This window comes from Mercenaria mercenaria, chromosome 10 (genome assembly GCF_021730395.1).
Source record: "Mercenaria mercenaria strain notata chromosome 10, MADL_Memer_1, whole genome shotgun sequence".
In the NCBI taxonomy this organism is placed as follows: domain Eukaryota; kingdom Metazoa; phylum Mollusca; class Bivalvia; order Venerida; family Veneridae; genus Mercenaria; species Mercenaria mercenaria.
Genome location: NC_069370.1, coordinates 76,495,007 through 76,510,039, shown reverse-complemented (window position 1 = coordinate 76,510,039; position 15,033 = coordinate 76,495,007).

Genomic DNA, 15,033 nt, shown 5'->3' with positions numbered 1-15,033 from the left:
GAAAATACGCCAAATTTAAATTTACACGCTTCGAAACATGACATAGCATTTCTCGACAAGTGTCGTCAGATCATAAAACTTTTAGGCTTCGTATTGTGTTTATGCTAAGGCGAAAAAATACATCCTCATAAAACAAAGGTAGCCTATATCAATACGTAATAAATGCATGTTTAAATTGTGTTTAACGTTATTTTGTAAACCTTCTAATTTGAAACTGAAAATAAAGACAAAAATGGCTGAAAAATAGTTCAAAAATGAGCAAATTTCAGGGTTTAATAATTTATTCACTTGACAGTAGAATTTTTTGTTCTATGTCTCATTCAGTAGTATAGGTCTTTCTTGTTTTGTGGCAAAAATGTCAGGATTTACAATCGTAGGAAAAGGGTTTTTATTTGGGTAAGACTTGGTTTAGTATCGTTTTTTCAATACAAACCTCAATTCCACGGCTTATTGATGGTTCTATGACTGTTCTCAGTTGGTAAATATACAAGAGATATCAACAAGTTATTATAAAAATCATTTAGAAGAAGAATTCAGCTTTGTCATCGATTTTCCAAAAACGCATACTGTACTCTCAAAGGTTCGCTTAGTGCAAGCAGTACGCTAAAATTGTTTTGAAGGTCACAATAAATCCTCGTTTTGTTTTAAGGTTTATAAACCCGGGACAGGGTTGCCACTTAGTTGAGAAAAAGAAATTCCCTGACTTTTCATTGACTTTTCCCTGACTAAACCATACTTTTCACTGACCAATACCACCATATTTTTTTCGACCTCCTACTCCCCTACAGCCGTCCAATCCACGCTTTTATATTTATTCTGCTTCAGATATAACAAACTTTCATGAAGAAATACAAAGAAAATCAAAGTTAACATAAAAGCGAAATTGATTAAAACACATTTAAATTATGTTTGTACACAATTAGATCTACACCAAAATGTGTTGGGAAATACAAATACATACTGTCTGAAGACTGGCATAGCCATTGAACATTTTAAAAATCAACCCAGAATTTGATTTTCCCCTGACGTTTCTAGAATTTCATTTTTTCACTGACCATTATCAAGATTTCCCTGACAATTCACTGGCCTTGAAAACAAATCATTTTCCCTGACTTTTCAAGGTACGTGGCAACCCTGCGGTGGTAGAGGGTGTGGACGGTAGCTTGCACTTCCACTACCGTCCATGAAAAGGCTCAATAAAACCGAGCCTGCAACAATTTCGTTCATGGCGACCTGTGGTTTTCAACTTTTTTTTATTTTATAACACTTCACAGCATAGGAATATAGGTACAAGCTTTGTATCTATACATTTGCCAGAAATCCAACAACGCTCCATTTACTACTCTCTTCATATATTGTCTAGATCTTTTTAACAAAATGACATGATGGGAATATGGCACCCCATGTTAAAATCCCATAGGGTGCTATCAGTGACTTGCCGGAGTAAGGCTATGCTCATCAGACGCTTTCACCGTAGCCTAGTCTTTCTTGGTTTCTTCCAGAAAAAACAATAAAGCCTATAGTGCGTTGCGCTATATAAATATAAGATGCGCGAACCTAATAGAGAGCACTATAAATTACGTCATCGATACATTTTTCTATGCGACTAAATGTAACGTCAAAGTGACTTATTTGTGTTTCTTGAGTCGAGGTTTTTTCTTCATTGCTCATTGATTAGTGGTCTGATTTTAATGAAAAGACCCTTGTTAGAAAGATCCAGCAGTGATCTGGTACTGGATGATGATCTGGTACCGTCCTGGATGGTGCTCTGGTACCCGGATGGTGATCTGGCACCCTGGATGGTAATCTGGTACCCTGGTCATTTGACTAAAAAGTAGATTAGAGGGGCCTGTAGCACCCGGATGGTAATTTGGCCCCCGGATGATGATCTAGCACCCTACAGGATGGTGATCTGGCACCCGGATGATGATCTGGCACACCCTGGATAGCTGAAGTCCCATACTTAGCTCAAGCGTTGCTTTTTTACGCTACTAGAAAATCCAGCGCTATTTTTAGCTATCATTTTCCAAAAACCGCACGTCAAGAACTAGGGCGCTAGATTTTCTGAAAATTTCCCTATACGAAGGTCAGCACTCCATTTTTCTTTTACGGAGTAAAGTACTTTCTCTTATTGTCTGCTGGTAAAAAATAGTTATGGTACCCTGGATGGTGATCTGGCACCCTGTTCATTTGACTAATTCGTGAAGTGGAAATCGTGAATTCGTGAAGTGGAAATCGTGAATTCGTGAAGTGGAAATCGTGAAATCGTGAATTCATGAAGTGGAAATCGTGAAATCGTGAATTCGTGAAGTGGAAATCGTGAAATCGTGAATTCATGAAGTGGAAATCGTGAAATCGTGAAGTGGAAATCGTGAATTCATGAAGTGGAAATCGTGAATTCAGGAAGCAGAAATCGTGAAATCGTGAAGTGGAAATCGTGAAATCGTGAATTCATGAAGTGGAAATTGTGAAATCGTGAATTCTGAAGTGGAAATCGTGAATTCGTGAAGTGGAAATCGTGAAATCGTGAATTCATGAAGTGGAAATCGTGAAGTCAAGAAATCGTGAAATCATGAAATCGTGAAATCATGAAATCGTGAAGTTTTTTCGTGAAATCGTGAATTCGTGAAATCGTGAATTCATGAAGTGGAAATCGTGAAATCGTGAATTCATGAAGTGGAAATCGTGAAATCAGGAAGCAGAAATCGTGAAATAACGAAGTTGAAATGTCACCACGGGTCTTTCGTACGTTTTCGCTGGGTTCATACGAGTTAGTCAAAGTAAGAAAGGTGTTTGAGATTAACCAAAATTTGTGACATCTTCGTTTGTACCTACTTTTTATTAAGTAGTATTTATATGTATATACACGGCTTCCCCCGTCATAGGTTACCGGCATACTGCAGAATAAAATATATTTGGTTTATTAGCAAAACATCATATGTGAGATGATCCAACACCATACAATATACATTTCTATATCTAACACCCATATGTTCTAACTGACTTGATGGACAAAACAATAATAACAACTTTCATCCCAGATTTGTTCAAAATAATACCTTCGTAGAAAATGCAGCGACATTTCTACGTTTTGGTGTAGGAATGATAATCGCCGGTCCGTGTATTAAGAAGACAGAGAGACATACTGTCAACGTCTTCTTGGAAATTACATATTTTCTGTGCATTTCTACCATTTAATGTATGATTTTCACACCAGATTGAAGAAAGTGAACTCTTGTCTCATAACTTTTTAGCATATTTAAAAACATCGTATATCATGATATTATGGTATTTTAAATATTCAGCACTTTGACATACACATTTACGAATTAATAAAATCATATGGCATATGATACGAAATAAAACTATCATCAAATGAACTCTGAAATGATAGTTTTTACTTAAAATGCATAGAAATAAAATCGACAACGCTACGATGCTGAAGCTATCATGCTAAGCACACATGCTCTAGACAATGCAGGGAAAATGACAATCGTTAAGCAACCTCATCTACAGAAAATCTGAGGCTAATTGCGTAACGAATTTTCAACATGATAATAATGTCTTAGAATAGCGAATACACAATAGTTTTAAAAGAGAAATAAAAAGAATAATTGTTTTTCATGTATTTATATTGTGCTGCATCTTTCATTGAAATACTTGTATAAAGGACTTGCGTGCAAAGTTTTGATCGAGAAATCTTGTGCAACGTAATGGTTAATCATCTTAGCAAATGACTGAACTAACCCGCACTCTCAACAACAGATACGGTTGGGTTATGTATGTTTTAAGTGGCCAAGGTGTTAGCGGTTTGTAGCAAAGTGATCCTGAAATATATTTATTATATATAGCAAATGTACTGACCTACAAGTACATTGTTTCCTTTTCAAATTTCGAAGGATCACTGAACTACTTGACGAGTTGATAAACCTTCTTCTAAATAAGTGCCGGTCACTTCGAATTTTGTTTGTATGGCCGACCATTGAGGACGAGGCTCCCTCTAACGGTTAAAAATGCCGTTCTAGTGACCTAGCTAGGAAATGAGTTATGAGTATTTTGAGATACAGTCGTTGTTTCAAAATCCATTTAAAGGCAAGCCAAATTTAGTTTTATATTTGATTGAAAGCTCACATCTATTCCGTATCGGGAACATTGACAGTCACATTTCGGTCTTTTCAACGAAAATGAAAACAGTTACATTTTTCATTTGTTTACATTTCAACCATGTGGAGTCACATGTCCGTACAAGATTGTAAATTTCGTGCATTTCGACCTTTGTGGTGTGTAAACTTCTGTAATTTGAAGTATGGTATATTGGACAAACCATTCGTAATTTCTGACGGTAAATATCATTATGCTGGCGAAGTTTAATTGAATGTTTAAGCTTAATACTTGCAAAAGAAAAACGGAGATTGAATTTGTATGCAAATCAGCGTAAGAATTTCACAAATGTAAATATTTCAAACGTTGCTTCTATAGGTGCCTCTGAGACCAGATACTTAAGGTCACTGGCTTTGAATTCCTTGCCCTTCACTGATGTGAGATCGAAACCTCACTTGAGGTGCAAACTTCTTCACCTGAGGAAGCCATCCAGCTGACTTATCGAAGATTGGTGTCTCTGCCTAGGTGCTCGCATGAGCCTGAAAAAATACCTGGAGTCTTTCCTCACAAACAAAACCTTGTAAACGTTAATTGTGTTACTCTAAGCCGAACAAAATAAAACTGATAAACATTGTTTTTTTATATATATATATTTTGTTTATATAAATGAATATGCAAAAGGCATTTGTTTGCTTCAGTTTAATGTCAAAATATAATATTACTATTATACATCAACACTGAACGCCCAGGTATTATGTTTTTTACGATGAGGTTAATGCTTTGATCTTGCGTGTAAAACGAACATATTTCCTTTTGGTTCATTATTTTCAGTGGTTTTGACTACATTTTACCGATTTTGTACCTCATTGTACCTCTTTATCACAATACGGTCTGTGTTCTAGTGAACTTGTCAGATATATGTTTTCAGTTTTAATATTTGAATGATACGATGAAAAGAAAATATTATAAGAACGCTCTTCCTAGTGGAATTACATTATACTCGGTTTTTATCATAGAGTTCTAGTTTCTTTTACTCTTTGAATTTAAGCAAAAGTTTTCAATAAAATACAAAATGGAAATTTTGAAATTTAGTAGGTTGTAGTATCCTCTAGGACAAGCGTATTCTTTATTAATATGATATTGCTTCTGAGTCAGTCATTATCTATTGTAAAAAATGCCTTTTTAACCAAAGTAAAGAATATCAGGTACTTGAAAATGCAGCTTTCTGACTGGCCAGTTAGAATCCTTGATGTCATTTGTCAGGCATACGCCTGTAGTTTCACAATTAATACTGCTATTTCCTTTGCAGGCTAACGGTAAACTTTTATGTATATTTATCTGAGCAGTAAATTCCGTCTAAATGCGCTCTACGTAAGCGCTTAGACCCTTCTCGCACCTATAGTTCGGAATTCTTTAATGTGTAAATGTATGTGCACAAAAATGACATATTTTGCCGACACCTGGTTAATTGAAATGTGTTGTTTAGAAAAGAGAAAAATAGCGCTCAGCTCATTTACACGGACAGTTCAGCTTTATCATGTATGATATAATTTTTCGCATTTATGTTTGATGACATACTTGTACCGAAAATTGTGACACGAACATACTGATAACTTTTCCCACTTTAGTCTTTTAATTAAAATAAAAGTTCAGTACTTCATTGTTTTAACGTATTATTACATTGGAATAAAGTTTGTTTAACAGTATCTTCGAAATTCCTCCGAAATAATATCTTGTACCCCAACAACCTAATTCGTACATTTCAAAGCATAGTAGCTTAGTCTTTAAACATAAAATGACCACATCCGTGCACTACTTGTGCGTGAAATTGATTTATAATGGCACATTATATTATATGGACAATATGAAATAACAACGCAATAAACAGAAAATATAGTTTTATGTGCCTACTAAAACAACAATAATTCACTTCACAAGGAAATATAACTTCCTCCTTGAGATGGAAGATAAAAAAAATTAACTTCCCATTCTCAACAATTAAATTGAATAGGACAAACACATGTTTGCGCTAGCCTGGATTCAATACAGCTATGTAGGTCAGAGAGAAAAATTTAGAATGACAGCAACGAATTTAATACGGTGTAATGCTCAACTGTGGTAATAAGACACGGCATGTGAATGTATCAACAGCGGCTATTTAAAACACTCGGGTGTGCTTATTTTCATACGTGAATTTAATACCCATATCTTTTTTTATGAAAATCAACCTGTTTATTTATATGTTCCTTTACTTAAGCGCACCTATAACTTAAAACCTTATTTTGAAAAACATTGAATGACAAAACTTTTTTGTACATCCTTTCTCCCAAGAATAAATATTTTTACAAATGCGCAATGGACAAGTTGAATGCAAACATCCATTTGCACTTGAAAAGATATTGAAACGCCTTACATACGTAACTCCTGATATGTTCATTTTAAAGCATTGATTTAGATAAGTTTAAGGACCTTATTCATTCATAATTGCATAAATATCACAAAGAAGAAACTGGATATTAAAGTCACAAAATCACACACAAAATTTGTTAAAATACCGGCTTTACGCTGATACGTGGAAAGCAAAAATAACATTATTTGTTATTCATGAATATTAATTGAACAGTTTCGATGCAGCTTACTAGCTCATGTTGAACCTGTTTTGCTATCCATTTTGAGAATGAGGCTAGAATTAGAGGCAGTTACAGCCTTTAATAAGAATAGCCATGTTGTATAGTTTTAAACATATGAAATGTATACAAATCAACCATTTTAATAAAATACAATATGTCATATATACATTCGCGTTCGTATGCCTTTAGTTCTAAATACACAGCTGAAAAACTATATATCTGTGAAAACAAGGGACGTTTTTACACCCGCAGTTGTACAGGTAGAAATTTACATCATTTTTATCGTATATCGCATAGAAGTCATGACAGGACGGGAAAATGCTGTATTTTGATGTGTATTTTCATGCAAGAATGACTTCAAAACTAAACATTAGTTGGTGAAATACGAAATTATGATTAGTCAAAAGGCGAAACAGAACCCGATAAAACTCTGTCTATTCATTTAAGGCGAAAAAGTGAGACGCATCAGTTATCTCCTTACTGCGGATAAATTATGGAATTATTCGCAACAATACTTAGACGAAGGTAGAAAAGCTTAACTTCTAATTCAAATCAGCCTAACGAAGACCTGCAAACCTTACCTGGTAGGGATATTCGTCCACACGACCCTATGCAAGGTTTCACAGTAACATCGCCTGTCTTGGAGAAAAAAACACGTTTAATGAACCTCAAAACACACTATGCTGCTGACCTCTAGAAAAAACACTCATGAAAAATTTCTCTGTGGCCCTTTCATATACCAGAGCTCCATGAAGTTATTAGGTATTGCAAATAATTGGAATATGGCCAGCGTTGTTTTAGTAGAGCATTACAGGTTACAAGGCTATGGCAGCCAATCGTTGCTATATAGTTTGTACCTTTTACACTACATTCAATCAACGTAATGGCAGATAGCACCTAAATAGTGCTCCTGTATTTTATACTAACACCTACTTTTTATCCAAAAGTAACTGACGACTTCTCACTATAAATCAGAGATGTGAGACGAACAATTTCATACTCAATTACCAAAGAGAACATACCCTTTTGGGGGATCGAACTTACGATCTGTGTTTTCCGAATTGAGATAGGTGACATTCCAAATAATGCTCAACATAATTTCTACAGTAGACGGTCACATAACAAAAAGCTCATAACATCAGTCTAAGACTTGGTAGGACTGTATGAAGGTAGCAAACAAATGACGTTACTTTAGACCTTGCCAAAGCCTCCAAAAAAGGTTTACACCAACGGCGTCTTTACCAACTACATTTCGTTTGAATTAATATCTCAATCTTTATCTGGATGGACAACTTCCTTAGCTGTCGGATACAACAATTATTTGTGAAGGATTCCACAGCATCAGGGTCATATTTCACATCTGCGGTTCTGCAAACAATATTTATTGGCCCTCCTCTGTTTTTGACGTATATAGACGACTCTGACATTGTTAATTCACCATTTAGGTTCCTTATTATACTAGCCACTAGACTGATAATAAATATATTTCTACATTTTTTTCCCTTTTTTGGACGAATTCAATTTGATAGAGACAAAATCCAGTCTATTTTGAGATTTTCACAGAGGAATCATCTTGAAATTATGATATTGAACATAGGATATAGACTGGCTCAGTTCACTATATTCAATCATAGAAATGTTCAAAGATATATCATAGTCTAGGAGCTAGTCAAGTTCCTTATTGATGACCGAGCGAACCATCGAGGCAGAAAATTCTGCAGCTAAATTTTAACAAGACATTTGGACATTTGAAAACTATTAAGACGAAAATGACTCGGCCAAAATATGCACCGTGGTTGTGCTGTGTGAAGGGAACAAACGCCATAAACAAATAAAAACAAACCAGAAAACATACATATCCAACGAAACGGGCAAAAAAGCAAGCTGAAAATAGGGACAACGCCTTTGATCATAACGTCATTAACTCCTCGTAGGCTAAAGTTAGTATCCATTACTACTGACACAAGTCTAGCAAAATGTGTACTTTTATCTCGGATATGTGAGATCAACCATCATTTAACAGTTTTAGGCGAATGTCTAGAGTCACATAACGAAGTTTCCGCAATGAACATTTTAACTAAAAAGAATAACATTTCGTTTCCTATTCGTTTGAGTAACTTTTAGTCAGCTGCATATGGCATACATGTATGTACCTATTAACCCATGTGACTGAAAATAATGAAACAATTGAAAAATCGGGTTTTTATCTACAGTTGAATGAAGACGGTCACATAACAAAAAGCTCATAACATCAACATGAAAATCCGTTTATAAGACTGTTCTAAAATTTAAATCCGTTTATAACACTTAAAGCCACTACTCTGCAATGAAGTTTATTAGTTCAAAGTTCATTGAGGATACGATTATAATTTGTGTACGCGAATGTGCATTTGTTATCTACCTAATGCAGATCTTGGTGCCATATCAAGGCCTCCTACAGCTTAGACATATTTCACAATTTTGTCATTCACTTAATAATAAATACTGCAGACGCGAATTTTATTTCGCTATAATGTTCACCAGTCTAATGTTCATTATACCATACAGGTTTATACCATCGTATTGTATCACATTTTAATTTACCACTTTTACAATATTAAACGGATGCCAAGTAAGCATATATTGATGTCATGTCATGATTCAGACACAAGTACAGAAATTTTAGTAATCTTCAAAAGATTTTCTAGATATGATACTGTATCAAGTTTTAGGTAAAAATTTTTTTATCATTATGTTACACTTTCATCGTTATCAAACCCTGCTAAACACATATCTACAATACTGTGGAAAAATTGATTAAAATGTATATTTGCGCAATGAACGCCGCAAAGTAAGTCACCGTAGTTATAAGTTGCAATGACATTAAATGTGTGAAATAGAATGTGATAACCGAATAATTGAAACAGACAGTAGCTTATTACTGTAAATGTAATGAATCGATGGAAGTTAAGTTTCAGATATGACATTCAATAGGTTGCCAGAAGACAGCGTCTGGTAGAAATAGGAGACGCATTTACCTACTTTTATACCACGACCAGTACCGGAATAAGTTTTCAATCAAAATTGTTCATTAAAGGAAATTATAGACTTAAACTACTCAAATTTAAAATTTTAACAAACAATAGCAAACACGCTTAATGGCCTTTACTTACCATTGCTTTAATGTTCAAGAGTGTACAATAATTTGTTCAAGAGTGTACGATATATATTTCAATAGTGTACGATATATCGTTCAAGAGTGTACGATATATTGTTCAAGAGTGTACGAGTATTTTATACGAATACAAGCTTATAAACTCATTATACAAGAAAATGTATATACGTGTATTGCACTTTAAGTTTTCTTAGCTTTATATATGTCCATTATGTTTGTGTCAAACAAATTAAGTCATTAATGGTAGATAACAAAGTCAAACTTTGATCTTCCCTATTCAGTTTCGAATAAGCTCTCTATTGTAGTTTGAGTCAAGGATGAGGGAAAAAGGTGTTGCCCATATATCAAAATGATATCTAAGAACTTTCCATTCAAAACATTGGAACTTCTGCGTTCTTACTCTTAAGCACACTAGCTCGAATGAGATTATGCTTTATCCTGTCTTTAGCAGCCAACAAATGGAGTGAATCAACGTTGCTGCTTAAGACAGGTAGCTGCTTTATTCGTGTTAAAATTAGTTTGTTAACTGGCTACTTAAAGCATGTGGCTACTTGATACAGGTGACATCTAAGGTAGGGTTTACTTTTTACCTCTATCACAGTTCAATAGACTATAGTTTTAAAATATGTGCAAAATCCCTCCCTGAATACTCATTCTATATTAAACCTCACCCATCCCAACCCAGCCGGTATATTTATCGAAATTCTTCTGTTTTCGTTTTCTTTTTTTTGTCGAAAAAATAAGATATGCCTGTATGTATGTTCGTATGCTTCTATTATGAGCATTCTAGATCTATGAACATATCGGCCGTTCACTTTGACAAGAAACCGCCGATAATATTTCTTTCAATCGCATGTCTAGTCTTTTTAGTAACATTCTTGTCATTGGATGACTGAAGAACTTGTAAGTGGAACACTAATGTCCCATTCCTCATGTGTGCAACATAAGACGGAACTTTAATTGTAGGTAACATTGTTTGAACATTTTCAACAAGGTAATCTTACTCCTGTATGATAAACCCTCCCATAATTATTCCCGTCGGCACTATTCCTATATAATTTAAGTTTGCCTAAACAATCTCAAAAAAAATTCACATACTTATTTGCCTCGGTAAAATTTAGTCGCTCGCCATGGCCATTGCTCTTTTCTTTAAACGTTCCTGATTTCGCAAAATAAGACAATAAAGGCACATATTACACCAACACCAATTTGTAGACAAATTTAGTGGCAATATGTTATTGAAATGTTTCGAAACGTTGCTGCATAAATAATGATGTGAAGAAGTAGTTCAGACATGGTAAAAAGCCGGTTCGACGTAATATAAAATGCGTTTATCCATTGTTTTCTAAATTCCACATGTAAATGAATTCGAATTTTTTTCAATGAAAGAAATTTGTTTATTTGCAATTTTCGCTATAGCCCCTGTCAGGTTATTGTATACTTTGTTATTGTGTTTAATGTTCTTTCATTTAGGTGTAAAACCTTCAAAAGGGATAAAGGATTGCCCAAGTATGGTGATAATACATTATTGTTTCAGTAGACGCAAGTTTTGTCTTTTATCAGGGACGCGTGACACAGTTAGTGTATGTAGTGCAGATAAGCGTCGTAAATATTCAAAAATCCGGTACCCGTTAATTGTTATGTCTGACCTTCGTCGTGTTATTTGAGAAGGGGGCAGGGAATAAGGTTCTGCGCCGGTGCACCGCATGGTTATGTCATTTTCGTTCCGACAGTGGCGATGGAAGGAAAAGGATTTTATTAACAAGTGAAACTTCAAAGGTAATATTTTATTATTTAAATATTTAAAATATACACTGGCACTGGCAGGCAAACTTTAGCAGTAAAGAGTGTGTCATATTTTGAAACATAACTAGAAGTCAAATTTATTTGCTTATTGTTTTGTTCTTTTATATTACATATTGGTGTTCCTTGTTTACTTTTAAATATTCGAAGGTTAAAAAGGTGTACATCATTGCTAATTCAATGCGAAACTCATTATTGACATAACATAATAATGTTTAAAACTTAGATTATAGCGACAGTTTAGTAAAAACATACTAGTTTCTATATTCTGCAGCCACCAGACTTCAAGTTTTAACAATATACAATGCTTTACAATTAATAAGTAAGTAAAATCCTTTCCATGCAGGGTATTTCCTATAAAACCAGAGCGGAAAGAACACTTTAATACATAACAAGTGTTTGAAACCTTTTGATATTGTTCCTTCGCTAATGGTTAGGCTTACCCTTTATTTAGTTGTTCGGTGTTTGTTTACTAAGTATGGAGATACTCGTTTTGAAAATATCATCAAAACGTGCAATTACACGATTTACAGATTTTTATGAAACAGTCGCGCATAAATTACTGTGAAGCTTAAGGAATTAGATGTACTGTCGAGCAAACTTAGTTGCACCACATCAGTATCCACGGTATAATTGCCAGATAATTGTAGAAGGCAAACTGATATACCATTATGCCATATATATATCTTGCAACATATGGATTTAACTTAATATAAAAAATCTTAGCTCATGTCAGGAATATCAGTTACAACGGAAATTTAGCATAAGTTTCCACAGGTTCATAGACTGCCTTGGAGTTCTTATGGCAGGGACAAGTTTCATTAAATCGTGTGATAAAAGAAAAAGACCAACCCTAGTTATCTCCGTTAAATGAACGTCAAAGTAACCTGTTTTATAATAAAAAAGTGTCACTAAATGATCTTTAAAGGGAAAGACAATGTTGTTCTTATGTTAATTCCATTTGCTAGCAATTCTTTTGTCATTTAAAAAAGTGAGAGAAATTTCAAAATCTGCTTAAAATTGAGAAAGTTATAAGCAATATCTGTTCCACATTGCGGCCATTTTGTTTCCATGACAGGAAATTTATTAAATGTCTAGAAACATACTTACACTGCATTTACTTATTTTTGTAGGATAATTTCTCTACTTTTTCAGCTATAACGAAGACTTTACGATCATAACCATGGTTTACTTCTTACACTCAAGAAACATATTGAATTAATCTTCTCTCATACCTTCGTGGCGATGGATTCCATCAGGAATGAGGTGTCGAGAGTGATTAACATAAGTTTTAGAACTTGTTTCATAATCGACCTAACATAAGTTATGTATAAAAAGGGTCTTTTGCTGAATAAAGAATTAAGAAGTGTGTAAATGACGTCAGAACACACTAAAATAGCTGCCTCCATATCCAGCCATTTTCTTAAATTTCAAATTGCCATATCTTTTTCAATAGTGGCCCGATTTTAAAAATTCCTACAGAATTATGGAAGGCTTTTTTAAAGAAAATAACTTATTGTCAGGCATCCTGTGCCCTTCAACATCCTTTATACTTGATTGCGCAAACATTGATGACCTGTTTTAAAGTTATTACCGCATTAACATTTGCGCATTGAAGCAACATGTGACGTGACATAAACGAAGTCATAGCATTTCAATGTAATTTTAGGTGTCTTAAGGCAATAATGTTCAAACCATCTTGATTCGTTAAACCTTTTGATTGCTTAAATTTCCCCTTTATAGTTAAAATGTTGTTTTCTGATTCTCTGATTACTTTGACCAGTTTTAGTTTCAGTTAGAAAATAATGTTTCTTCGGTTATTCAAGCAAAATCATTTCCGTTTATATTTTTGTGAAACTCAGGTTTGCAACCTAAGGTCATTAGGATCCTCTTGTAAATGTTTGATATGCATATTACCTAAACGCTTACTTAGAAGGATTACTTCAAGAATATACTTTACACATCTAAATAGAAATTTAACCACTTCTGGTACAGCACCACCGATCTGTATGGTGATGTTATAATACAATCGGTGCGATTCTTGGACAGTATTTCCGTTACTTACTAAAACTATGGCTAAATGATTCTGAGACACATTGCATGTTAAATATCCAGCCTTCAAGCAAATGGTTATCACATTTTTCTTTGTGAGATGACGGGAGAAGCGGGCTACTCTATGAAAATTATCTGATCATCTCAAGGGCAAATGAGTTTATAACTCCTGTCCTGCTTTGTCGTTCCCATTCAGATGTTTGTTTCAGGTCCAGCTCCTTGTTAAGTCAGTCTTATATATAAGACATTTCAGTATTTTCAACTTTATATTCTCATTTATAATATCGTACATTACTGTTTGAATCTTGTAGTCTGTTTTATGTATTTTTGAACCTGTAAGAATATAAAATTATTCTTCTCCTCCGAATATCTATCGCTACCAAAGAAGAGAGTTTCTAAATTTAGCAGATGAAACATACGAGTATCGCGAAATAAGTTAATTTTCTGAGTTTGGAAGTAAGTACAGTTGAAGAGAAAACGTTCTGCGTCCTCATTTTGATGACCACATTCACACATAGGATTATTATGAAGATGATTACGAAAGAGATCACCATTTAGGTTACTACAGTAATTACGCATGCGTGCATGATATACCGAAATTAGTCTGTCACCTGCGCAGTAGTATTTAGGAATGGCATGCGCTTTACATTTTGTCTTTAATTTAGTTTTGAAAATATTAATTGATTCCGAGTTTCTTATGTCTAGTTCAAGATTGTTCTAAAGAGAAGTGGCTACGGAATAAAAGAGGAACTGTATATCTGAGTACGATGGGCTAATGTTTCATAGTCGTTGTTATTACGAAGAGGATAGGGAGTAGTTTCAGAAACAGTTGCAGGAAATATATCTGCTAGATAATTTGGCAAGTTTCCTTGTCTTGCTTTATAAACAGTTACAAGTTTTTGAATAGTGCGCGTGTCTTTTAATGAAACCCAACCTATTTCCTTCATTAACCGTTCAATTGAGACTGATCTGGTTAAGCCAGTTACAATTCGTGCTGAATCTTTTCTAAAGCTTGTTTCTCATAGTCTGTACATCAATCCCATACAACAGATGCATATTCTAATAAGGGTCCTAAATAAGATATGTATATCTGATTCAACGAATTACGATTAATTTTAAATTTCAGTGATCTCATTGATCCAAGGACTTTCGAAGCGAATGACATAATATTATTAATCTGATCATGCCATTTTCCATCAGATCTAAATGTTACTCCTAAATGTTTATGACTTTCGACAAAGTCAAGACTAACATTATTGAATATCAATGCAGGTTAACGTTCTGATCCTAATG